The sequence below is a fragment of the Crocodylus siamensis genome, chromosome 3, assembly GCF_052110815.1.
Source record: "Crocodylus siamensis isolate JL-2025a chromosome 3, ASM5211081v1, whole genome shotgun sequence".
NCBI classification, from domain to species: Eukaryota; Metazoa; Chordata; order Crocodylia; family Crocodylidae; genus Crocodylus; species Crocodylus siamensis.
Genome location: NC_143397.1, coordinates 142,349,512 through 142,375,934, shown reverse-complemented (window position 1 = coordinate 142,375,934; position 26,423 = coordinate 142,349,512). Strand labels below are relative to the sequence as shown.

Below are 26,423 nucleotides of genomic sequence, written 5' to 3'. Positions count from 1 at the left end.
GCACTATATTTTCACCATAAAACTCAAATGAAGCTGTACATATTTTGCATGTCACTACTGCTTTGTGCTTGTAATTTGTAAATCATACGTGTGTGTTTGTGAATCCAAGGCTATAACCCTGATCATTTATTTCAAAAACCAAATATCTGTGCCACTTTTGCTAAAGGACTCTCCCTTTAATTGGCAACAGTAAAAGGTCTTTTATCTCCTTTCTAGACCAGTTGCTAGGGATCAGAATCATACACATGTTCACCCTTGCTTACTGGGCACCTATTTAGCTTCACTTGCAAAGGTACATTGCCAATAGATTTTCCATTGGGTATGGGAGTTATTAACCATCAGCCCTATTAACATATAACCACATCTTTGCATTCCTGCATTTGAAACTTTGGGCCTGAATGGCTCACTCAGGTTACACAAGAATCAATAGCACAGCCAGGAGTAGAGCTTATGTTCCCTTTACTTTTATTTATTCCCATATCTAAATATTAGGAGAGAGTATAGTGTGTCTTTAAAAGTGTTCTGTAACTGTCATTATGGTTGTCCTCTGCAACTGTCCACAGTGCTTATGGTTATCTAAGGCTCTTTTCTGAGCAAGAAGAGCTTCTGTTCCTGTACCAAATACTTATTGTTCTGTAGCTCCATTGAATTAAAAGAAAAGATCAGGAGTTCTATGTATCTTTATTTAAAGTGCATGTATTAGCACAGTGTGAAGACCTTCAGGGAAATGTAAATATAATACAGATACATTCTTTCTCAATGTGCTTGATACTGACCCTTTTGTATGTACCAATCACCTGACTTTTTACTGGTTGATAAGCAGGACTAGAAAATCGCTCTTCTCAGCCTGTATTGTGTACAAGTTATTACAAAGATCCATTAAGTGAAAATACATAATAAAAGAAAAGACATTGATGAAAAGCCTATGTAGCCCAGGTCAGTGTGGGTCTTACAAATACTTTATGGGGTCAAATTACTCATTTGTGCAATAGACCCTAAGCCTTTGAATTCTAGTTGCACACCTACTTGTCAATGAAAGAAATCATCTTTATGCAGGGAGTGTGAAGGCCCATTGATTTCCAGTGGGATTTTTAACATGGGTAGAGTTAAGAAAAAATTACCGTAAACTTGTTCTAGGTACTTCTATGAGACTTTATTATTTCACTGGGATACAGTCATGGCTGATATATGTGCTTCTCACATAGCCTGAATGTGGAATGCTTGTTTTAGTGCAACACATATGCATTATATGTATTTGTAACTTGTATGATCCACATGAATGAAATTAGAAGTGAATGATGAATCTTGGCATGGTCACACTTGGACCCCTTCATTTATTTTAGTAGAGAGAACAAAACACAGCAAAATATAGCAACTGAAGATTTAGTTGTCTGAACACTGAATAAAGCACTGGAGAATGTGTGTCTATGACCTATTGCCTTGTTTACACCTGAACTTCTAAGTTTTCAGGATTCTAAGATTCAATATGGCAGTAGCCATATTGAAATGGTGCAGCAAGGATTCATATTTGAATATGTAAATTTTTACAGCAGTATGCTTGCAGTAAGGCCCCCACAGTTGTTCAAGCTAATAATGTTGGTGGAAGCCCAGGAAGCAGTTAGCAGCTTAGGGAACTTGCATTTTGTGTGTGCAACAGTGGCTGGTGCACTGAATTTTGAGGCACATAGGTTATACAAAGCCAGTTTTTAAAAGTTCACACCAGTACTTAGGATCAGAATTCAAGTTAGCAGAATCTAGTTATTCTTATGCTGTGTGCAGTTGTGTTAATACTGCCCTCTCCTAATTCATCCTAGGATCTCATTTTATTTTTTCATGGCCATATCACGTCACGGGGTGCATCTACACAAAACATTAACTGTACAATAGCCTAATTCTACTGTGCAGTAGTGTACTGTGCAAGAACCATGCTAATACACTACTGTATAGTAGTATTAGGCTACTGTGCAGTTAGCATCACTAAAAAGTCATGCACCAGCAGTAGTGCCAGTTACTACTCATTGATTTCGTACTTTGTTGTACAAGTACTAAACTTAATGCACAGTAACTATAGTATATTAATGAATGCATAGACATGCCTACTGGCTCATAGCCATCCTATGGTCAACCAATGCATTCACCATCACCTCAACCATCTTTAACAAATCAACTCTTAGTTTATTGCACAAATTCTTGCTATTTATTATTAATCCCTAAATTCCCATTATTAGTCCCTAACTACCTGACCTTGCAGCTCACCTTGTTGAATTTTCATCTCATTTATGCCACTCTGGTCCTCAGGGTCATCCCATTCTTTCTGTATGACGTTTCTACCCTCTTCCATGTTGGCGATTTTTTCCAACTTTATCTCATCAAAAATAGAAATGTTAACTAAATTGAGGAACTCCACTAGGACCCTGCCTCCAGCATGCTATTTTTCCTATCAGCATTACTAGTTACTATCTTAGCCCCAGGGGGTTTCAAACTTTTTGGATCATTGTACTGCTGCTGAGCAGGCGGGGGATGGGGAGTGTGGTCAGATGCAGAGCAGCAGCAGCCGCTGCATGCAAGTTTCCCCAACCCCGCTAGGGCCTTGTCAAGTACCCCTGGGGATATGCATACCTCCGGTTGACAACCCCTGTTTAGCCAATTTCTTATCCACCTTAGCTCTTATAATCCTGGTCTTCTCCAGCTAAATTAATAATTTCCTACCTGGTGCCATATCAAATACTTTACTTAAATCCATGTAGATTAGATCTACTAGATTTTCTTTACAAAGAAAATCAGTTATCTGGTTATTCTGGAGTGAGCTACCTTTGTTAAACTCAGGTTGCATTTTATCCCATTTTCCTTTTACTTCCATGACTTTAATTATTTTTCCACTTAAATTCTGTCCCAAAGATTTTCTTACTATTGAGGTCAGATGAATGTCTCTGTAATTGCCTAGTTTACATTATCTGATAAAGGAAGAAAAAGACAGCAGAACTTTGTTTTTACTTTATGTACTTATCAGATATCATCCACCCTCACCCCTATAGAAGTTGGATTCCTATGGCACTGTACTATATTAAATGGGATCACCCTTTTGAAAGGCTGTTATTTTGGAGGAAAGCATATTATACAGGGAAGTGGAAAGGAGTTGCTGAGCTAGGAGGAAGAGAAGAGAGTAATGAGTTAGGACAATGTTTCCCTTCCCATGGTTCATGGCCAACATGCTGCCCATCAGACCCTCCAATAATTCTTGCTGCCACAGGAAATTAAAATTAGCACTGAAGTTGAAAGGGCAGCAAGGTATGATGTTATTTGCAATGTGTTACTTCCATAAAAGTATTGCTCATGGGCCAGAGAAGGTTGGAAACTACTGGGTCAGTGATATCAAATCCTTTTTTTTTTTTTTTGAGATCAGGATACATGATTAAGACTTGGCCTCCGAACTAAAGAGATTAGCTAATAGGGGTCAGACTTAAGGAACTAACATATGGCAAATATCTACAATCCCTTGAAGAAATACAATTTACACACATCTATACTTTAGGCCGCTGGCAGATGTTTATTTTAAGACAGAATGGGAACTGATCCCTGATCCCAAGAGTTTTGCTCCTGCCATGCATGTGTGCCATCCACACAATTGTGGGATGGGGATCAGATCCCAGCTGTGAGTGCAGGGCCAAGTTTAAATTATCACTGGCAAGTTGAAAGCTGAGTGCCTGACAATCAGCTGATTGTTGGCTGGCTCTGGGACTGCAGCGGCGTTTAAACTGGCCCTGGTAAGGTTCCTGAAACTGGTAGATGACTAGCTGATTGTGGGCCAGCAGCAAGCTGTTTGTTGGTTCACAGAGACTCTGCTGGGGCTGGTTTGAACCCCAGTGCCGTCCTGATCCAGCTGACAATCAGCTGATTGTTGGCCAGTAGGGATTGCATTGGAGCGAGTTAGAAACCTGCTGAGGTCCTAACCCAGCCGTATGTTCAGTTTAAGACGTGATGGAATGCATCCATAAAAATATTGACCATTGTTTGAGTAATACAGGCAGTCCTTGGGTTACAATGTTTTGAGTTACAGCATTTTGCACTTACAACATTTCTAAATTGACACCATTTCAACTTTGTGATGTAAGTTTTGACTTTACAACACTTGATCTGATGTGACGCCATGCCAGCGAACAAGTCGCTGTGTCACCCATCTCCCTGGAGAATATCTTTCCAAACTTCCTTGGACACTTTCTTTGAGAAATCAGACAAGACTCCAGAAGAACCTGCAGACAAGACTCCTGAGGAGACTCCAGCCAAGAACTCTTCAAAAAGTCCAACCAAGAGCCCTTCAAAAAGTCTAGCAAAGTCACCTCAAAGAAGTCCTTCCAAATCAATATGATTGCTATTTACAATATAAATACATTAATGTAGCTACATTACTCATCTATAATTGATTGAGTACAAATTTCTGGGGTATTTTTGGTGAAAACACTGTATCGAGCCTTGGTTCAGGAACTTATCCCCTATTTATAACATTGTTTCCTATGGGAAAATCGCCTCTGAGTTGCAATGTTTCAACTTAAGGTGCCGTTTTCAGGAACCAATTGTGTCATAAGTCTGAGGACTGCCTGTATTACTAAAAATGTAATATTATATAATTATGTGTTTTATGCAATGGGTTAATTACCCATTTTTGCATAATATTACTTAATAGTGTGTGTGTCTATACACACACACACGCATGCATACACACACATATATATATATAATATTGAGTAATATTACACAAAATTGGGTAATATTTTTTGTGGCTGCTTTTCCTTTTTGCAGCACCATTAATTGCCTGAGCATGTAGCTGCATTCGTGTTTAAGAGTAAGACAAGAGTATGACACTAATTGCATCCTAAATGTAACATCAACCAAGGTCTGTAGAAACGTGATAAAAGGACAGCATCCCCAAATTATTATATAGGTAGAGATTTCCTCCCTTAAAGAGTCCTCAAAAGTTATTAGAAAAATGTAGGTGCTTTCCATCATATCCTACATATAAGGGGGATACCCTTAATTTCTTTCTTTTTACATGACTGCTTGTGCTCTGGTACACAACACCTTCCTGCAAATTGGCCTGAATGGGCACTAATCTGGGAGGCAAAAATAGATATAAATAGAATTTGTCCCTGGTGGAAGTAGATATATTTTCAGTCTGATAGTTTAAAAAAAGAAATGAAACTTTAAAAAAAATTGGACATTTATAAGGCAACTTTAGATAAACTCTCCTCCAGTGATGGTCTATTTATAACAGATTGTGAGAAATGCCTAGTGTATTAACTGAGTATTCCTTAGGGCTTTTAATCCCAAACATAACATTTTACACAGCTGTTTCAAGGTCAGCTAACTGGCAGATATTTCTGATATTTCAAAGGAGTCTGAGCTGACCAAATTAAACTGCCTTTGGTGTTTGTCAGTCTGTATTTAGGCTTTTTTTTTTAAACTGTGTTTCTTTAAGAGAGTTTTCAAAAGTTAAATCCAAATAAAAACAATGATAACATTTAAATGAAGTCAGGTGAACTTAGATATCTGAGCTGTCAGTTTAAACAAGTGCCAACAGGTCTTTCCTAAATTGCCTTGTGAAAGCAGTTTTGGCTTCTTGTAATAATAATGATATATTTTTGCCTACACGAATTAAGATACTGCAGAGCAAAGAGCCCCATAAAAACACAAGCTTGTCCCCCTAGGCAGGGTGTCTGGGCACCTGAATGGTATTTACTGTTATTTTTATCTGAACAGTTGTTGGGCTTTGTGTCTTTTTTTTCAGCATTATGTAACCATAGAGAACACTCACAGTGCTCCTGTAAACTGAGAAAACTGCTTGAAGAGACAGTATCTACCTCACAAGTAAACCAGCAGGGGTGAGATTTTACAGTTCTTTGCAAGTGACTAGAGGCATTGCATAACAAAAGATATTTAGCTTATACATTTAAGAAGTGATATATTAGTAACTTACATTACATTCTAGATGTATCTACATGTGATGCTACATTGCTATAGCAATGCACTACGGTGACAAAACATCCACAGGCGGCTACACAGGACCAGCGGTTACTTCGGTGTAGCGACGTGCTCCCCTGGTATAGCGCACTGCTACAGCGAAGTAGCAGATAAAAATAACCATGCACCAGGCGTACGGCGCAGTATGAGCTGTTACTGTGTCGTGATTTAGTACTTCCTTTTGGAAGCACTAAAGGAAGTACCTAAAGGAAATACTAAATCATGGTGCAGTGACAACGTTGCCATAGCAACACATGGAGACGTGCCCTCTGTACCTGTGTTTGGGAGCATTTTTCATAGTTGTCTCCTCCTTAAAAACTGACTGGCACCAGATTTTAACAGAAATGACTTGTATTCCCTGAAGGGGACCTGCAGTTTATAGAACAAAATGCTGGGGGCAGGGAGGTTAAATCACTTTGAGTTGTGTTTATATAGACTTTATGTTATAATTAACATAATATATTATGTAAGTCACAGTATAATAACACTTTTTAACATATAATCTTTTTTCATTCAACGTGCTTTCTGAAGAGCTCAGAGTAACATTTCTGAACCTGCATTTAGGTTTAATTAAATAAATGAGAGAATGTTTGGAACGATTCTGATTTGTTTACAACCATTTAAGCCACAACTACATACAGGGCATATTGGCATAAACATGTGTCTATGAGTATGTATATACATGTGTGTATGATTGAATATATTTGTAAATTATGTATGTATGTGCCTATGCTTGCAGAGTTTACTTATTTAGATGTTTTGCAACTGTATATCTCAACATTTATATTTACATATGTGCACATATGTACTTACATGAGCTGCAGACAGTGATCTCACTGGCACATACCCACGGCCACTCAAAGCAGACCGTCTTACATTTTTTGGAGCATATTATGCATGGAATAGGAGTATTATGCCTTATATCTATGCTCCCTAGCACCGTCTGATGACAGTGCTGACTTTCTCAATGTGTCTTCCAATCAGCAAAAATAATGCAGTGGCTCCCAGACTCTGGCAGATTACACACCACCAGTGTAAAACCTTAAAACCTTAAATACCACACTATCAGAAAATTCAGACTCTCGTTACAGTAGCTATAGTGAGTTGCCCTGCCATAAGCCCTACCCCTCAAAGCTGTAATACTGTTTGGTCTCACAGGGTTGTGGTGTGACTTGATTCAGCTCTTTAAATTGGGGCTAGATGAAAGTCATCAAAGCAGAAAGTATTATGAATTAAAAGCAGTGGGATGATTTTTTTTCAGAGATTGCATGGAATCATTTCTTTTATATAGGAGCCAGTTGCAAGAGTGGTTACCAAAACTGAAACAGTATGAACTCTACTCTGAGCACTTCTAAGGTAAAGAAGTTATGTTGAAATTATTGCCTCCTTGCTGAGAGCTTGTGCACTTTTAATCAGCCAGTGATAGGCCATCTACTAAGTAGGGATTTTCCATTACATCCAGCAATTACAGACAACTGACATTTGATTATAATAACCAGCAAACTTTCAAGAAATAAATTATACCTGTGTACATTTCATAACACTATGCCTTGCCCTTGCCTGGAATGTATCAGTGCTATGCAAGGGCTAGGAGAGGTTCTGTAGCTGGTAAATAAAATTATTTGAAATAAAGATTATAGAACTTTTCAAAAATAGTATAAGTGTTCATATATTGCTTGTGAGAAAAATTTAGAAGCACTTATACATCTCATTTTATGCATCTAGAAGCACGTATGCAGCCTATTTTATGCAAGGAAAATAGCAAAGGATGTACAATCACCATTCCCTATTTATGCACTGGTTAAAAACCTGCCTACTTAACCTACTAGCTTCTCTAGGTCTGGTTCTGCACTATCTTGCCTTTTGCCTAGTCTGCCATCAGGGAATGGAAACCATAGCCAGATCAGAATCTTTTGGCACTAATTGTATACAGATATGCACAAAGGGAAAATTATGCTGTTGTTTGGCACAGCAGCACCTCTAGATATGTATATGCAAAACTGTATTTACCTGTGCAAAGTGGATATTTAATTATGGAACTATTTCTTGAAATTTGTTTGTGCAAATGCCACTTGTCCAGTGATAACAGATATTTCGTGCATGCAGATAGTGTGCAAATAGACTCTCATCTCAAAATGTGTCTCTTAAAATTTGAGCATATTGACATTTGCAGAGAGCAGATGAAAACTAGGGTGAAAAAAGTCCTTTTATAAATTAGACAGCTTATTTGGCAACCCTTCTCAGTACATGGACACCTCCTACATATCTTCAACCAGCAGCTTGTGAAGACCTCATTTCAAGAACAGGAAGGAAATACTCTTTCCCCAGCTGAGTAGCTATGGTAGCCTACTGCCTGGGGTACTTCTTTCCCACACCACCAATTGCCCCATGGACACAGGTCATCACTGTGGCGGAATGCCGGGCTAGCGGTTCCGGCACCGCTTGAGGAGCCGCGGGCTTTGCGGAGCGGACGAGCGCCCGGCTTGTGGGGCAGGATTGGAGGTAGCTTTATAGCAGCCCTCGAGGTTCGCTGAGCTGGCGCAAGTAGACGACTTAGAGTAAGTTGTTAGTTTCTTTGTAATAAGTCTATAGGATGTCCGTTGGTTCACGAGGTTCTGGAGCCAGCCCTTGCGTTCCAACACTGGAACCAGTCCAATGCTAGGTGCGGCTGCCAGATCCTTAAGTCCCAGAACTGGTCAACGGCTCATTGAGATGGGATGTTAGTAGTAGAAGTTATTACAGAGTAGATATAAGGTAAAACAAAAGGTCTTATTCACTCACCTGGCCTCACCCTCTTACGAATAAGAGGGGAGGCCGGTTGGAACGAAGTTGCAGTAAATATAAGTATAGAGAGTATAGATATGCTGTCTAAGCTATGATGAGAGGCAGTCGAGAAGTGGAGTCTCCGATGTTCCTTCAGTTACAGTATACTGGATACAAAGGGGGTCTGTTGGTTCACGGGGTTCCAGAGCAAGCCCTTGTGTTCCAACACTGGAACTAGTCCAATGCTAGGTGAGGCTGCCTGCTCCTTAAGTCCCAGAACTGGTCAACAGCTCATAAACGGGATGTAGAATACAAACTGTACCACGGTGAGTCGATTGTCGATTGTTGGGTTTTCGAGGCCTTTGTTTTCGCTGGGATACGCCCAGACGGGGAGGCTGAGAACTGGTCTGCAGGGTGATCAGGCCTACAGAGTTTTCCAGTTGTCGTCTCTGCTGTTTCCTGCTTTTTTGCCTCTTTATAGATGTTGGTTGGACTGTCTCTGTGACACTAACTATGATATAAGCTAAGCATACAGGGATAGGATAGTTTCTTTTACACAGTAATTGCTAGGCAGATTTTCTACATAAGTTTCATTTCTGCAGAAATGACACTTTTAGATAAGAAATGAAATTTACAGAATGCACATGTGTAGCTTAATGCCAGTGGAGAAAAGTACAAAGCGCTCATTTTGATTAACAGTCAAGACTTCAAGGTTACATAAATGTGAGAGTGCCGCGCGGCAGTTATACAGAGAAAAAAAAATAAAACAGTTACAATCACCATCACCATGGACAGCAGAAACAGTAGAACATTTGCTTGCCTTCATAGCCTACTTGAAGGAGAAGGTGTACAAGCAATAAGCAGTGCCAGAAAATAGGGAGATGGAAAAACATGAAGTACATTGCTTGGTTGGCAACTTTCATATCTCTATTAATAGTGCTATTTTGAATTCCTGATGGCACGGAACTTTCTTCTACTACTTTAAGATGTATATTGTACTAGGATTTTTTGTTTTGTTGTTTCTAAGGAGGCCAGAATTTGGTGAAGAATGTGGAACTGTTATACTTGGACTGGAGTTGGATGTTAGGTCTAAACGTTTCTCTCTGCAAAGGCTTCATTGTGCTCATTGCTTCCAAATATGGATGGTGAGAGTACCCTGAGTTAGCCACCTTCATCAAAGGACTGTAAAAGGACTGAGAAAGGAGCAATGTCATACTGGTGTTGTCTCTAGAATGATGGCTGTGTAATATATCCAGATGATTTTAAAACTTTGAGGCCCCTCTGAACCCTTACTTGCCTTGCCCTGGCCTGCTACACAGCTTTCCATCCCAACCTTCTGCTCAACTCTTTGATCTTTCTCCCTCTCCAAACAGAATTGCTTCTCTCCATTTTCCCCCACCCCTGTTTTCTGTCCTTAACATACTCTTCATTCTTGACCCTTTCTTCCCAGTGGACTTCTCAATCTTCCCTTCCACTCCCAAGATGATAGCCTTGGACCCCTGACTTCATTTCCTTCAGGGTTCTGCTTTAGTCTGCTTATGTGACAGTTCTCACTACAGCACAACCAAATTGGAAGGGGAGGGAAATGGCTGACAGAGCCGTAGTCAGGAAATTACTACCTAATCACTTATGTCTTCTCCTGTACCCTGGTAATGAGGGCACAACCTTTTAAAAATCCAGTAAGGTATTCAGCTGGCATAGAAATATGACTACAGAGAGCACATGGCTAGAAATGATAAGAAAGCCCCCTTCACATTCAAATTTTCTGCCTAATCCTAAGAGCATTCCTGAATATATATATAACTGGAAGTGCTCTTTTACTTGTTAGCAACGCCCATGCTATTCTTATTCACTATGAATTTAGCAGTCTTTATAACAGCGGCTATTAGACTTTAGAGTTGTTTAATCTCACATGTAATAAACAACTTAACAGTTCTGACATCTGAACTCTAGAGAACCCTAAAGAACTCTTAATTGCTTCGTTTAAAAAAAAAGCAGACCCTGCACAGAACAGATGTATAGTAATAAACTTATCTCATAATGTCAAATGATTAAACATTGGATTCTTTTTTACATTTAAATATACAAGATTTTCCATTAAGGCACTTTGTTGACTCTGATAACAGTTTCACAACCATTAAGTTTATTTCTACAGCTATTTGTTAAACGCTAATAGGGAAAATAATAGAAACTAATTGAAAAGCAAAGCAAACAGAGCACAGCCTAGAATGTTTCAGTTAATAAGCAATAGAGATTGTATTGATTTCATTTTATAAACAACATTAATCCTCAATAACAATTAATGTGCAGACAGGTTGCTTGTTTAAGTTATCTGGTAAAATAGCATAATCAGGTCCATATAGTTGGGGTATTAATTTGAAAAGGATATGAGGATTCAAGAAGCTATTGATCTATTCAGCGGGAGGCTGTGCTAGGGAAAAAGGCCTCTTGGTTACGTGCAGTCATTCCACTTTTCCATATCTGAAACCACTGTAGCTTAGAGATCAGCAGTGGAGAACTTCCTGCTGCTTCAGAATATTTCCAGCCTGAGTAAAAGACAAATAGTTCAGGTTCACATCTGATGATGCAACGTCTCAGAAGTTGCTCCTACAGAAGTGGAATGGAATGTAGTTCCCTGGCTTTACATAGGGTAGGTCTGGGACTAGAGGTGTGAATGCAAATGTCTATCCCACAAACTGAAAGGCATTTGGGCTTGACGTAATAATGTTGTTTGTATATAAATGAGCAACAGTAGAGTATAAATCTCAAATTCTAAACTCACTTGTATGAGCACAGCCTTTGTAGTTACTTTTCTAGTAGTTATTGAACTGTTATATGTAGTAGTCATTGTTAAGATAGGTCTTAGGATATATCTGTATGTCTTGCTGAAGGTGCACTTGTGGCCCTGGCAAGCATACCCATGCTAGCTTGAGTATCAATAGCAGTGAAAATGTGGCAGCAGATACTTTAGAATAGGCCAGCATGATAGGATCCTGGTCTGAGTTGCTGAATACTAAAATATGCAGTAGAACAAGGAGTTGATGCAAGGTCTTCCCACTTCTAGGTAAATATCCTGTAGCTGGTAGAATTAGGCCTTTCTTTGGCTTAGTGAATATAAATTTATCTTATTCTTAGGTAATGAACTCTCACTGTAAAGTGTTTAATGAGCCTGGGAACCTAACTAGGTGCCTGCACTGCTTGTGGAGGTAAAGCCACCTTTGGATCAAGCCTGGATTATTGTTTAGAGAGGCTCTTAAATAAAATCCACTTATACAAAAGCCCAAGGTTTTGCCAGTGACAGGGAGATCATTTTAGTGTGAAACTGCTTAAATGGATCAGGTATGTTTCAGAGTCTTTTTTGATAGGAGCTGTTGGGAAGGTATTATTTTAAATCTTTCCTAAAAGATGCTGAATAAATTTAAAAGAATAGCTAGATCAACTGAAAGACATGAATAAAGAAGGAAAATATAGGTATTTGTAAATAAAGCACGAATTTTCCCCTTAAATGTATTACTTACATAATATTAAGATAAAAGATTGAAATGGAAACAAAACATTGAACAATATGTTTGTACTTTAAAAAACAACAACTTCTCATTCATATGTTCTTGAATTTTTTTAAAGAAATCAGTAAAGATTGTCAGAACCATGAAATGACTTAGGCATTAGCCGCAAAATATAGATTAGAAATGAAAAGAAACTTCATTGCAAAGAAGTTTCCCTTTATGATGAAATTTCCTGGACTTAGCACAGGAGACCTGGGGAAGATGGTAACAGAAACAAACAAATTGACAAAACTGTTTTATTATTGACAAAACTGTTTTACTGTTTCAGTTGATCAGCTAACAATTGGTCCTGGGTAAAAATTTTCACTTAACTTTGCAGCCCTTGGAGTGTAGCTGACTGTCATTGATTCTAGTCAATATTTGAGTAATGCTCTTTGGCAAATCACTCCATTTGCTATTTGCTCAATCAATGCATAATAGCTCAGTGACTCAATATTATAAAATTCAATGACCTGTGAAACTTCAACATTTACATTTCTTTCAGAATCTTAAATTGTTTTTTATTAGTAGGAACTTTAGCTAAAATGTCAATCAGATAAGTAGTGGCAATTATTAGCTTGACTCTTAGACAGGGAATAAATGAAATTATTTTTAGACTAAGAATAGATTACTGTATTGTGAGCATGTGTATTAGAATCTGGCCTACTGCTTTTTAGACGTAATGCCAGAAAGTCATCTCCCAAATGCTGCCTGGTATGTCACTCTTCTTGATTTACTCTGTCTGCTAAAGTAGGACAACATGTTTTCTTTCTAGAAGTGCCAATCAGGTGTTTTACAGACTCTCTCTAACTGGATTCAGACTGCTGTTTGGTTATACATATCTAAATATCTCTGAAGTTTTTAGCATGCTAAATATAGGAGGTGAAATCTTAGCTCCATTGTAGTTAGTGGCCAAAGGTCCAAAAGGGTATATCCCAGGTCTGAGGAGGACAATGCACATGATCCATGTAGAACTATCAGATACACTTAAGAGTCCAATTTCTTCACAATGAGTGATATTTGAGGTTATAGGTATATGACTAACCACAATGTAAAAGCAGGCTGGGATTTACTGCAGTCATTTAGGGTTAACTTACTGTGATTTAACTGCAACTTTCCGCAGTGTAAGAGTGTGCCCAGAGGCAGTCACTGCAGAGCAGCTGCTGTGCAGTAAAGCCCAACCCTCTGTTCCTCAGCAGCGAATTGTTTGCATGGCCATACCTTTACTCATTAAATGGCTCCACCGATTTCAGTGGGACTTCTCACACCATAAAGCAGTGGTCAGCAATGACCTAACTTAGGTCCAAGGAAAGCTGGCACTAGGAGCTGTCTGCTACTGCCACTTCCGCTTCTCCCCACTGCCCAGCTGCAGCACAGGCAACACTCCCCTCCTTGGTGTAGGCAGACCTCTAGCTGCCATGGCCTCCTGGTTCCGTGAACCAGATCCAATGACTCGGGGCCAGATCTAGCCCAAGGGCCCCTAGGTTGCCAGCCCCTAGCATATGGCACCACTCAGCATGTTTTAGCTGATTGAGGCCCTGTAGAAACTAATCTTGCACAAGGAAAAAGAACTGGACAAATGGGGCACGAGGGGGGAAAAAAAACACACACAATATTTTCTCAAGTTTTTTCATGTTTGTGCTCATTAATATAATAGCACAGGGGTGGCCAAACTCTGGCACTGGCAGCCTCTGTGTGGCATGTGGCAGAGTAGGGAGGGGACAGGCAATGTAGCAGCAGATACTGCAGGGAGCAGAGAGAAGAGCAGCAGATGAGGCAGAGGCATGGGGCAGGGTGCATAAAACAGAGCATAGCTGATCAGGCAGAGGAAGGAGATTTGAGTGGTGCTCAGGGAGGGCATGGGGCTAATTTGTGGTACATATGCCAAAAAGGCTGACCTCTACTGTTCTAGCATATGAGCTTGCTAGCAGAAATGTTTGCTGGAACAACCCTATATAGCATACATAGTAAAAATACTCTTTTTAAGGGTATGTTCATACTAATATGCTTTGTTCAGTGTGGGCAGTGAACAAAGTTAGTGTCATAGCATCAACCCATGAAGGGTGGGGATGCATCAGTGAATATGTCCCAGTGTCAACCCGTGCACAGTGTTGGTGCTACTGTATTGTATTTCCTTCCCCAAGTAAAGTCTGCTCCCTGCCTAATCTCTTGCCTGCCATGACTTTGATGAAAAAAATAGGAGAATTGGTACTGCCAGGAGGCAGCATTTAGCTTGGAGAAAAACCAAAGTCTGTCCTACTAGCTTCCACCAGCCACCAAAAGAAAGGCCCATTGGCTTGACCCTTAGGCCATCTACATTGGGAGCTTCTCTGCCCCTATGCTTCCACCTCAGGCCTCTGTCCATGTCCAAAAGCCATCTGTGGCTGTGCCACTGGCTGGGTGTCAGGTCACTAAGTGTTGCCTGCACACAATCCCTAGCCGAGGGCCCCACGTGGCTTGCCAGGAAATTCCTGAAAATCTATCTTTTTACAAAAATCAAAAAGCGTGGGTAGGTTGGCTGCCAATCATCTGTTTCTGGTTCTAGTCTCATCACTCGCCATCCGGCAATCCCATTCCTTAGTTCTGGGACTTTTTTGTGTCTTCCTACTGGGGCTTCCAGTCAATCAGAGATTCTGTGTGATGTCCAACTGCTGTACGGCATCCCTGCTGATGAACCCATGTGTTGCCAGTTAGAGTTGTGGGGCTTCCTATCACCTGAGATGAGGGATTCCCACAGGTCTGGCTTCCAGCTGGGGAAACTTCCCTCCCCAGCCAGGATGTCCCTTGCTGTGCACCATGCTGTTCACCCCAGCTGAACCTGCCTAGTCAGTTGAAAACTCAAGCCTGGTCCCGTGGTGCTTACTACTCCACCCATCTTGGCAGCTGCCAGGGGAAGTCTCTGCTGCCATGCCAGTAAGGGGAAGGGAGTGAGTGAGGTTTTATTTTATCCTGCCTCACCTGACCACCACAGTTAGCAAGTTTTCTTCTGTATTATTAGGCTTTTATTGCACTGAAGGCTCATAGTGACACTGCACCAACAAGCAGTGAAAAAAGAAGTCCCTGTTCTGAAGAACTAATAACAACCTAATGTAGTTACTAGTGAAGGCTAGGTTATATGGCACACAATAAGATTTAAGGGAAAGAACTAGGAAGGCAAAGGTAAGGGTAGAAATAAGTCACAGTTGTTAGCAGGAGAAAAAAATAGGAGCTTTCAGTTATTTCAGCGTAAGGGAGTGAGCAATAGTTAAGAAAAGTTTTGGGGGTGTGGGGGAAGGTGACATTGTACATATTGGACACTTGTAATGACCTGCTCTATACAGCATGAATTATTCAGCTGAATAGGGTGTGTTAAACCACAAGTACATGAAAGAAAATCACTACCCAATTGTTGGCCTGCCCCAAGAGGCAAGAATTATCACTGTGTCAAAATACATTTTTGAAAAATTATTTGCACCACTGGTTTATTCAGACCACGTCAGTCTCTAGCACGGCAGTTCTATTTTAGCAGTACTCTGCATTCCTCCCTTAGCACAATGGGTTTTATTTATCTTGTACATTTGAGTACTCTGTAAACACATGAGCGTGTTTAAGTAAAGGTTTGCTACATGTACTTATTACTTAAGAATAAGAACAACAGTTGTGTCATTATTTGCATGAGGAATGTGTGTGGGTTTATCTTTACGCAAAAGGTACTTGACACACCTTCTAAAGTAAACTAGACGATTCAGTCTAGAAACAATGAATCTGCCTTTTACTTTAGAAAATATTTATAGCAGTTACTGTTACGCATCACATGGTCCACCTTAGTTGGGACATACCATAGGGGCCCAGAATGGTTCATATGGTCCATATTCAGGAAACCACTGAAGAACACAAGATAAATAAATTAATACTGGAAAAGGAGGGCTACCACAGAAATGGAGACCCTGTCTTATGAGTGGAGGCTGGGAGAGCTAAGCTTGTTTAGCCTAGGCAGGTGAAAGCTGAGAGTACTTGATGTTTGCTCAGTTTGGCTGTTTGCATACCATCATGGTTCTTCCCCCAAATCACTGTTTCATTTGACATTATCTGTAATCAGAAAGGGTTGGTTGATAAAGGATGGGCCTAAAAGGCAGCTCACCATAAATCAGAAGTTCCTCACCTTTTCCTTGACCTATTCAGTTCACCAAATGTGACACTTCTGTGCAGTTGCATTTCTGCAGGATGTACTTATCTAATCACTGTTTGACGTCTCTGCTATCTAGACAGCATCCAGAAAATAAAGACAACTCTTCCAGACGTAAAACTACCTTTTCAGGTTTTGCTTTATTTATACCAGGTTCAAAACGTAATTTCAGGAGTGACTGGTCAAAATTAGGTTGTCATCAACAGAACTATGTCAATTAGGACATGGTTCATAATTTTATGGTGCTTAGGGTCAGAAGGGGCCTAAACAGATCATCAGGTCTGACCCCTTGCCCCAGGCAGGAACGAGTGCTGGGGTCATAACACCCCAGCCAAATATCTATCCAGCCTCCTCTTGAAGACCCCCAAGGTAGGAGAGAGTAACACCTCCCTTGGGAGCCCATTCCAGAGCCTAGCAGCTCTAACCATGAAGTAGTATCTCCTGATGTCCAGCCTGAACCTGCTTTCTAATGATTTGTGGCGGTTTTTCCTAGTAACCCCTGGTGGTGCCTGAGGGAACAGAGCCTCACCCAATTTCCGCTGGTCCCCTCTCAGCCTTCTCTTGTGGAGGCTGAATAGATTCAGGCCCTTTAGCCTCTCTTCATAGGGCCTGGACTGCTGCCCCTTGACCATGTAAGTGGCCCTCCTCTGGACTCTCTGAGTGCTAGCCACATCCCTCTTGAAGTGTGGTGTCCAGAACTGGATGCAGTACTCCAACTGCGGCCTGATCAATGCTGCATAGAGGGGAAGGATCACCTCCTTGGACCTGCTCGTGATGCATCTGTAGCTGCACAACAAGGTGCGGTTAGCTTTACTGACCTCTCATTGACAGCTCATGTTCATCCTGGCATCCACAATGACTCCAAGATCCCTTTCTGCCACCGTGTTGACAAGAAGGGTGTTCTCCAGCGTATAGGTGTGTTGGTGGTTCCTTCTCCCTAGCTGCAGCACCCGGCACTTGTCTGCGTTGAATTCCATCCTATTCTCATCCGCCCACCTCTGCAACCTGTCTAGATCTAGCTGGATTCCTTGACTTCCATAGCATTATTCCTTCTTAACACAGGAAAACTGACTGAGGTCCCCAGTAGATTTCTAGAATAGTATGTATATTCCATAGCTCTAAAGTATGTTTAAACTATATTCCTGTTGTTCTTGTTACTCATATATTTAAGAGACAGTTGCACAATTCTGGGACTGAAAGGTTGCTTTGAGAAGTTCAAACTCTGTTTCCTCATCCTACCTTTTATTTTATCTCTATGTGCTGTAGTAGATGCAACATCACCCATAGATTCTTTGTTTTAAAAGCCTGCAGGGCTATTGGGACTTGTTAAAAGATAAGTTAATTAGGTAAGTTTGAATAAGAAAATTGGAGGTATCAATCATACTGAAAAAGATTAAATGGGGCATGTCAGCTTGAGAACATGTAGTGAAAAAAATATGTAAGAAAAGTTCATAACATTGTCCATGAGTAAACTGCATTAATATGAACACAGAAAACAGTTTAGGCATGTGTATCAATTGTGGGGCACTGAATGCCAATATAGGATGAGTATCTAAGTATTACAGTATAGGAATACTTGAGATAGTAAAAGAGAAACTTTGGATAAATAAAGTAGAGAGAAAGGGTTGTAGTACCATGTTTGCTCAAATCTGCATGTTATAAAGCTTAAAAAGAAGGACGAGGACAAAGAGAGAGAGGGGGAGGGAGACAGGTTGATGGAAATCTCAGTGGAGCTAATGTGTTTTTAGGATTAACAGAGAGGGGAGAGGGGAAGGGAGGGAGCAGAAAGGTGTGGGAAAAGGGATATTTCTTGAATATCAAAGCAATAAAACAGAGTACAGGGATGGAAAGAGGAAGAGGATTAGAGTTGACTGCATCAAGCAGCAGCATAGAAGGCACAAAATTGGTAAAGACATGCAATTTAAATGGACAAGCATTACTTTGTGTATTGCATATATAAATGTCAGGAGTGTATTATCGAGGAAGAAGCGGGATAATATTATGCCAATATTGAGTGGCATCAAAGCAGACATAATATGTTTACAGGAGTGTGGAATCCCATGGGAGCAATTACAGGTGTTTTGTGGGGTCCATTGTGGTGGGTGGTGAACTAGGAGAGGGTTTTGCAAATGTGGTAGTTTTGATGTAAAAGAAGGGAAAGGGAGATAGATGTGTTACGCCAGAGGTCCCCAACCACTGGGTCATGGCCTGATACCAGGCCATGAAGTATTGGCAGCTGGGTAGTAGCACAAGCCCACTGTTCATACCCCCATCTGTCCACCCAGGCAAGCAGCTTCTGCTGCTGGCAGTCACATGTGGGGTTAAAGATGGGTGGCAAGGAGGCAGCGAGCTCTGTGCTCCCCATCCCGCTCCCATGCCAGTCCACAGTATAAAAAAGTTTGGGAATCACTGTTACAGCATGGACAAAGGTGACAGCAAGATTACAGTAAATAGTTTGGTTATAGTCTGGAAGCACACTTTCCATTGCTGGAAAAGTGGAGACGTTTAGGGCTGTGCTACTGATGATTATTCTATATAGGAACTGTATTCCCACTGATGTGGCAGCAGATAGCAAAAGTACAGTGGGAAAAATGTGTTTTTCTGGAATGCCAAAAGGGAAAGGTTGGCTAGAGCTGAACTGTACGAAACAAGAGAGATGGGGGGATGGGGCTGTCAGACTTGGGATTGTTCATCTGTGCAAAATATGGAAACGTGATATGCAGGTGGTAATGGAGGGAGGGGGAAAGCAGCATTTATCATTTGATTTCACACAACTGCAATTTTGAGGAAATGGAGAGTATATCAGACTACTTTGAAGAGTTCATGGGTATGACAACCACCAGTTCATTACATCAGGTTTCATGAAGAGGTATATAACAGGGCTGTGTGAAATGGCAGCATTCTGTTTGAACCAGCATTTTGATGGAACAGCGTTCTGTTTTGGATTTTGTTTCAATTTAAAACAGCTGTTCTGTTCCGTTTCATTGAAAAAGTTTCGCTGTTTCGACCCCGTTTCGCTGTTTTGCCAATAGGATATAATGAGGAAGCTCAAAACAGCCTATAACTGTCATTTCTGGCTTGATTTGGATGAAACTTGCAGGAATGGGCAAGGAATGGCAGGAATGGCTTCTGAGGGCATGAAGCCTGCCAAGTTTCAAGGAGATAGGTGCAGGGGGGTTGGGGAAACTGCACCCCAAAGTCTTGAAAGCAAAACTCATGTCACGTGTACATGTTAAGGTGCAGCAGGGTAAAAGCTGCGGGCCTGCTAGCCCTTGCTGCAGCCACTAAGCCTGCCAGCTGTCAAGGAGATAGGTGCAGGGGGGTTGTGGGGCCCTGCACCCCTAGCTGTTGACAGGCAAAACTCGTGACATGGGTGCTTGTACAAAAGAATTAATCAATTAATATAATACAATAAAAGAGCCTTGAAAAAGAGCCTGAATCTGAAACTCCTCTTGCTAGCAAGTAGGGAATCCTTTAGAAGATCAGTGCTGCTGCTAGCCATAGTGGTCTGATGCTGAGCTGCTGGAACACAGACAGCTCATTAACTGATACCAAGGCAGAAATTAAGCAGGGCAGTTTAAGCAATGCCACCATTTTTACAGTTTTTCCATCCCTCCCCCAGAGCCCTGGGGTTGGAAGAGACCCCAGAGAAGGATGCCAGTCACTGGCCAGCTACACAGTCAATAATGAAAGCACTTCTCCCCCCTGACCCCTTCTCCCCCCTCCTTCTCCTTACTTGAGTTTCTCTTTCCCTGAAGGCATTGAAAGTAAGCCCAACATCAGCTTCGAAAATTGAAATGTTTAGAAAATTTTGAAATGTTTCAACTTGCCTCATTTTGTTTTGAGGCTGTTTTGATGATATCTGTTTCATTTTGATTTTGCTGTTTTGATCTCCAAATGAGTCAAAACAGCATCAAAACAAAACTGGCAGCGAAATTTTGCACAGCCCTAGTATATAATAGGGAAAGTAGGGCTGGAGGTCTTGAAGGATCATTAGAAATTGATGAAAGCAGTAAGGGAGAGAGACAGGAAGGTGCTGGTGGAACATGTCACAGAAGGACAAGTTAAGAAGGTAGGTGTGGGGAGCAGTGGTGGGAAAACAAAGAGGAACAGGATGACCTAGTGTGGATGGTTGTAAGAAATACCTTGCTGGTGAGAGAGGTGCAACACAGATGAAGCCTGACAAGCTCATCTATGTGCTCAAGGGAGAGATTTAGGGAAGAAAAACAATGGGATGTGTTCTGTGCCATGCATCTAACCCCAGGAGGTGCACAGCCCCACCAGGGGAGATGCCTTGTTGGACCTGGTGCTGGCCACGAGCAACAACCTGGTGAGGGGGCTGTGGGTACTCGACCATCTGGGCAACAGCGATCATCGCCTGCTGGAATTCACCATCCAGCGCAAGGTGGCAAAGGCCTACAGCAAGGCAGCAGCCCTAGATTTCAGGAGGGCAGACTTCAATGAGCTAAGGAGAATGGTCAGGGAATCACTGAGGTCCTGGAGGGGAGGGGAGCCAGGTGTCCAAGAAGAGTGGTCGCTCCTTAAGGAGACGATCCTCCAAGCCCAAAGGGAGGTAATCTGAACACAGATCAAAGGGGGCAGGAGGGCACAAAAGCCCCCATGGCTCACCAAAAGCATCTGGGAATGTCTCCTAGCTAAAAGGGAGGCGCACACCCAATGGAAGGGAGGGGCCACCACCAAGGAAGACTATACTGCGGTTGCTCAGGGATGCAGGGGGGCAGTCAGGAAGGCCAAGTCAGAGATGGAACTAGGACTAGCTACCCAGATCAAGGACAACAAGAAGTCCTTTTTTAAATACATAGCGGGCAAAAAGAAGGTACTGGGTAATGTGGGATCCCTGCAGGACACACTAGGAAATCTGTTCGTCACACCAGATGACAAAGCTAACCTATTTAACGACTTCTTTGCCTCCATTTTCCTGAGCAGGGACCGGATCAACCCCCCACCGGGCCCCCCTCAGGCCCGAGGGGAGGCACACCTAGGCCAAGGGTCAGTGAGGATCTAGTCAGGGAACTACTGGAGGGACTGGACGTAATTAAATCAGCTGGTCCTGATGGTCTCCACCCCAGAGTGTTGAGGGAATTAGCTGAGGTCATTGCAGGACCTCTGGCACGGCTTTACGAGCACTCATGGTGCTCTGGTGTGGTGCCAGAGGACTGGAAGAGCGCCAACGTGGTTCCCATCTTCAAAAAAAGGAGGAAGGATGACTTGGGAAACTATAGGCCAGTTAGTCTTAGCTTGATCCTGGGCAAGCTTTTTGAGAGAATTATCCTGACACATGTCCACGAGGGGCCAGCGAGGGAGGTTATTCGTAGGGGCAACCAAGATGGGTTCATTAAGGGCAGGTCCTGTCAGACCAACCTGATGGCCTTCTATGACCAGGTCACCAAATCCTTAAATGCATGGGCAACAGTGGACGTAGTCTTTCTGGACTTTCAAAAAGCCTTTGACACTGTCTCTCACCCCATTCTCATTAAAAAACTGGGGGACTGTGGTGTCGACACCTACACAGTTAAATGAGTCACCAACTGGCTGGAGGGCCACAGCCAGAGAGTGGTGGTGGATGAGTCATTTTCAAACTGGAGGGATGTGGGCAGTGGGGTTCTGCAGGGCTCAGTCCTCGGGCCCACACTGTTAGGCCAACCACAGCTTGTCATGCATCCACAGATGCATCTCAAGCAAATCCAAGGAGGTGATCCTCCCCCTCTATGTGACACTGGTCAAGCCGCAGTTGGAGTTCTGAGTCCAGTTCTGGGCGCTGCACTTCAAGAGGGATGTGGACAACATGGAGATGATCCAGAAGAGGGCCACTCGCATGATCGGGGGCAGCAGGGCAGGTCCTATGAGGAGAGGCTGCGGGACCTGAACCTGTTCAGGCTCCACAAGAGAAGGTGGAGGGGGGGATCTAGTGGCCTGTTACAAACTAGTCAGTGGGGAACAGCAGGCATTGGGAGAGTCCCTGTTCCCTTGAGCACTACCAGGACTGACAAGAAATAACGGTCACAAGCTGGCAGAGGGTAGAGTCAGTCTAGATATCAGGAGGCACTATTTCACTGTCAGGGCGACTAGGATCTGGAACCAACTTCCAAGCGAAGTGGTGCTGGCTCCTATCTTGGGGGTCTTCAAGACAAGACTAGACAAACACCTTGCTGGGGTCGTTTGACCCCAGTACTCTTTCCTGCCATGGCAGGGGTTCAGAGTTGATGATCTGCTCAGGTCCCTTCTGACCCTACTAACTATGAAACTATGAAACTATGAAAAGGGTGTGTGGAAAAGGGTTTGCCACTTTCTGAGTATCTTGTTAGTGTAGGAGATGGTACTGTATGGACTCATACCAAGGGGAATGGAGGAAACATTATTAAAGGACTTTATTAACATGTTTTAAAGCTAGTTTATGGAAAGTAAGAAACCTCTGGATGTTTAAGGGTTTCACTTTCACTGAAAGAGAGTGCCTGAAGCTGGGGCTACATGAACTGTAATACTATATCAATCAGGACATGAAAGAGATTGGAGAAGAAGAGGCAAAGAATAAGTGGAGGAAAAAGGATTGGACACACTTATTTCACTAAGACAACAGAGAGGACTGATGCGGGGGTGGAGAGTTTCAGGTGGTTACTGACATAATTTTTCATGAGTTTCTGTATGAAGGAAAAGAGTTCTATAAGGAGTTCTTTTGTGGGAAGTTGATGTATGCTGTTTAAGGGTTTAATATATGTAGTTGTAGGTTTTGAAATGTAATTGTTTTTCCAATATGAAATTTTGGTAAAATAAGGATGCTCAATATGTGTAACTTTGTAAGTGTAGGGTGATAAGTGTGTTTTTAATAAAATTTGTTTTAAAAGGTTCCCGTTGGCATTTTTGGCACCAGGGATGGTGCTGGAGCTTGCTCCAGCTTCTCCAAGTACTGTCATGGCATTGCAGTACTTCTAGGCTAGGGACAGACATTACGCATAAACCAGTTTAAGTGATTAAAAACTGGTGTAAACCTGTAACAAAACAGATGTTTAGTGCATATAAACCAGTTTGAAAATGGCTGAAACCAGTTTGAGGTAAACCTGGTTGAATGTAGTAACGGACTTAACTGATTTGGGTTAAACCAGTTTATGCAATGTCTGTCTGAGACCCCTTCCTGGTTTAAGGTAAACCAGAGTCTCCCAGCATCCCAGCATGCTCTCTGGGCTGGGCAGGTCTCTCTGCTCCACAGCAGAGCTGGCCCTCCCCTCTGCTCCCTGGCTGCAGCTCAGCACAGACTGCAGGTGTCCCTGCTTATCACCACCCCATCCCCCTGCACCCTCTGCCTTACGGACACCTCTCAGCATTAGCTAGAAGACCATATGCTGCCTATGGTCCTGTGCTGTGGCAGATGGGACAAAAGGAGAATCAACTGTTAGCTGGTAATGTCCCTCTGTTGTTTTCTTAATGGGGTGATAAACACTGAGTTAGGGGTGATAAACGCTGTTAATAATTCCCTGCTGGGCTGGTCAGAAGTGGGAGGGGAACCTTCCCTAATCAGAGTGTCCTGCCAGAGCCTGGCCATGGCCCCCCTCAGCTCAGTACTAAGGAAGGGAAGGGAGGGCTGCTTTAGCACCTCCTGGCTTGTAGCCTGAGCCACTGCAGGCATGTGCCTGTATATCTGGGATGTCTGTGTAGTTACAAAGTGATTTAGTCTAGCCAAATTAAATTAACTTGCAAAGACTGAATCAATTCAGGCTCAGGCTTTTTGAATGTCTGTCTCTAGCCCTAGGTTAGTGCCCATTCCCTCCTAAGGGAGCAACTGCCCTTTTTTTTTTTTTTTTTTTTAAGACACACACACACACATTCCCATCTGTATGTTTTCCCAATATCAGTCACATGTTTTTGTAATGGGGCCCCTACTTCATTACTAAGAAGGGACTGCAAACTCTGGAGCCTGCTAGCCAGAGAAGCCCCCAGGTGTAGACTTAAAGGTAGGAAAGACTCAAGCAAACACTTACCACAGAGCCAGCAGCAACGGCATCATCAGGTGTCAGGGACCTGCATAGAAACACCGCAGGTCCCAGCAGCAAGGGGCCTTCCTGAAGCTGCTCCACCAAGCCAAATCAGAAACCACCTATGGCAGCTCTGGGAGGCAGGAGACCAGCATGGGGCAGGGCCAGGGAGCCATATAAACAGAGATCCTGAATCAGAGCAGGGCAGTCTGTCCCTGGGAGCTGCAGAGGGAAGAGTTGCTGACGTAGAAGCTTCAGAGGAGAGCCTGGCTGACAGTAGATCTGCCCGGGGATGGCTGGCAAGGTGCTGCTCACTTACAGGGGAATATAGCCTATGGGCTAGGTGCAGGTTTGAACCCAGTTGATCTGGTTTTGTGTTACAGCCCAAGGCCTGATATTATGGTTACAGCTAGTACTAGTGGCTTAGGTTTGGAACTAAGGGGTAGTTTGGAGGTCCCATTAGTGTCCTAGGGACACATACTCACCTTGAACCCCACTGGGTGTAGGCTCAAGGCATACTGAGGATGCAGCAGCCAGGAGCATAGCAGCATGGGGCCAGTGAGCCTGGAGCCCAGAGCAAGGCAGGCAACGCCCAAGAAGTGTCAGGATAAAGCTGAGGCCCAGAAGCTAGGTGTGATGGAGTGGACCTAGGCTACAGGAACCAGCCCAAAGGAAAAGAGGGATGAGACCAGGAAGGCTGAGTCCCAGCAAGCATACACAGATACCCAAAGATACATAATTAGCCCGTGAACCAGTGGGTGACACCAGACTTGGAAAGCCTTGAGGCAGCCTCTCTTCCTTCAGGACTACAGCCTCAAGGTATGGTGGACATGCAAAGGGTCCTCAGAAAGGTGGACCAAGCTAGAGCTGAGCGACCACCAAGGGGGGTCACAGTCACCCCCTAGAATGAGCGCTTTGTTGCAGTTTTACAGGCATGTTCAGTGTGGATTCAATCAACTTCATAGTTGCTTTCCGTTATTGAGCACATGCTACTTCTGGCAGCAGTTTAATGATAGGTAGTGTATTTAATAAGGAGGTTTTCCTGTATGTGAATATAAGATAAGAGTTTTTTCCCCCAATACTGATTTAGTGGAAAAACCTTGTCTTATATGCAAGTAAATATGGTAAATGCTAATGCGCAGTACCTGTCATTATACTCTAATTTATTATTGACCAGTTTAATACATATCCCCTGCTATGATTTCACATTCAGATTAAATCATTTGTTTTGTGTTAATTTCTGCTTGTGCAAGTTTGAAATTAATTTTCTACCTAAAACAAAACTTCCTTACAGAGTCACACTTTAACTAAGCCTTGGCAGTCTCTCAGATGTACCTGATAAAATAGGCTTTGGATTGCTACTCTTGCTTTTGTCGTTTACACAACACAGTCTTGTCTTGTTACACAGTCTTGTCTTACTGTCTAACACAATTTGCAAACATATTTCCCCATTAAACACAAAGACTTCAGTTACATTGAACCAATCTTCATCTCTTTCCAGAGATGAAGGAAGTCAGAGAAAGTTTTTAAACTTATTTTGAAACTCCAGGATTACCTCTGATAAAGCTTTTTGCTGTTTATTGAGAAAGATGTTGTGCTGATGGCACAGGAAAGAGGAGAAAGATTGAATGATTTTACTGTTTTAATTTTGTTTCATTTCTCAGGTTTTACAAATTAAAAAGCTAGTAACTACAGTGGAAAAAGCAGATAAAGCTACCAGGGGAAAAAGAGGAAAGATGACAGGAAAAAGAGGTGGAGAAAGGATGAAAAGTACATTTTATAAGTAGATATAGAAGATTAAAGAAAAACTGAAGAATTGATAAGAACAGTCATGGTAAGAACATTTTACACTGGATCTGAATATGCTATAGGTGAGAAAAAACATACAACTTATCGAAGTCCAAGGATAATTACCATGTTCTTATCTCGTTGAATACATAACTGCTA

General features: G+C 42.2%; 1 long non-coding RNA gene across 1 annotated transcript in view; it reads left to right on the top strand.

The window, feature by feature from the left end:
• Positions 1-26,423, top strand: part of LOC149868927 (uncharacterized) — a 291,022-nt gene that overhangs the window by 214,643 nt on the left and 49,956 nt on the right. Inside the window, exon 4 of the long non-coding RNA XR_016441043.1 lies at positions 26,141-26,310. This is a non-coding gene — a long non-coding RNA (uncharacterized LOC149868927). The remainder of the gene's footprint in view (positions 1-26,140; positions 26,311-26,423) is intronic.